Below are 1,097 nucleotides of genomic sequence, written 5' to 3'. Positions count from 1 at the left end.
GGGTCACTGAAGAGGATCTAGGAGGGTGAATTCCGGAGAGCGAATTTGTTGATCGGGGTGAATTGAAAAACTGTGAAAGGGTGAAATTGGAGGAGCAGAAATGAGAAAGAAAAATAGGAATGAATTGAAACATTTGTATTTGTTGTACAGACCGAAATTGATTGTAAAAGGAAACTGTAGAGGAAAAAAAATGTTTATTATATCTAATTATTTTATCTCTTTTTTTTCTGATTATACCATTTATGTGTAATTTATTTATTTCGGATTACGGATTGATAAGTATGCTGTGTGAGATAGTAACCTGATGTATTTAGGCAGCATAGATAAATAAAGTATTTCTCTCTCTCTCTATTAATTAATTGTTTAATAGTGGTTAATATTAATAATAATACAACTACAAACGATCTCATCAAGTTTATTTTAATACTTTATACTCTCAACCAAGTTTATTTTAATTCTCCAACGTTTCGGACCTTAAGCCAATATCAAGGAGACAACCTCAATTATTGACTTCATTAAAAACCGTCATTCACTTACAGGCCATATTATACACATACCCATGTCATATTATAGAAAGATTAATCTCAATACATTAACAACTTTTTCTCTTCTAACTAAACATAATAACACTATGAAAAATAACTATTTTAAAAAAGTTTGTTTTTTCTTCTTACAAAACACAATAACACTATTAAAAATGACTATTTTAAAAAATAGTTTTTGTTGTTTTTATTATATGGCATAGGCAATTGTGGCAAAAAAGTTGTTGGGCACAATCTTGCAAATTCTGAGATATATTAGGGGCGCCGGTTCAAATCCGACCTGGGACGTTGCCTTTTTTCATTGAGGCCGGTCCCATAAAATGAAAAACTTCGACCGCTAACCATGGCGACCCATAATGGCAATACAAACAAATAAATTTATACCTGGCTGTATGGAAAATTCCAATGATATTAAAATATTTTAAAAATTGGCCTGTAAGTGAATGCCATTTTTTTAATGAAGTCAATAATTGAGGTTATCTCCTTGATAATGGCTTTAGGACCGAAACGTTGGAGAATAAAAATAATAAACTTTTTTGGGAGTAAAATGTATCA

At 30.7% G+C, this 1,097-nt stretch overlaps 1 protein-coding gene across 1 annotated transcript in view; it reads right to left on the bottom strand.

Annotated features, from left to right (window-relative positions):
• Positions 1–1,097, bottom strand: part of LOC106681790 (ionotropic receptor 75a) — a 30,548-nt gene that overhangs the window by 24,097 nt on the left and 5,354 nt on the right. The window lies entirely within an intron of this gene.

The sequence above is a fragment of the Halyomorpha halys genome, unplaced genomic scaffold (genome assembly GCF_000696795.3).
Source record: "Halyomorpha halys isolate HHAL.00 unplaced genomic scaffold, Hhal_1.1 Scaffold365.1, whole genome shotgun sequence".
Lineage (NCBI taxonomy): Eukaryota > Metazoa > Arthropoda > Insecta > Hemiptera > Pentatomidae > Halyomorpha > Halyomorpha halys.
Note: the sequence above shows the minus strand (reverse complement) of the source record. Positions and strands in the feature narration are given on the sequence as shown.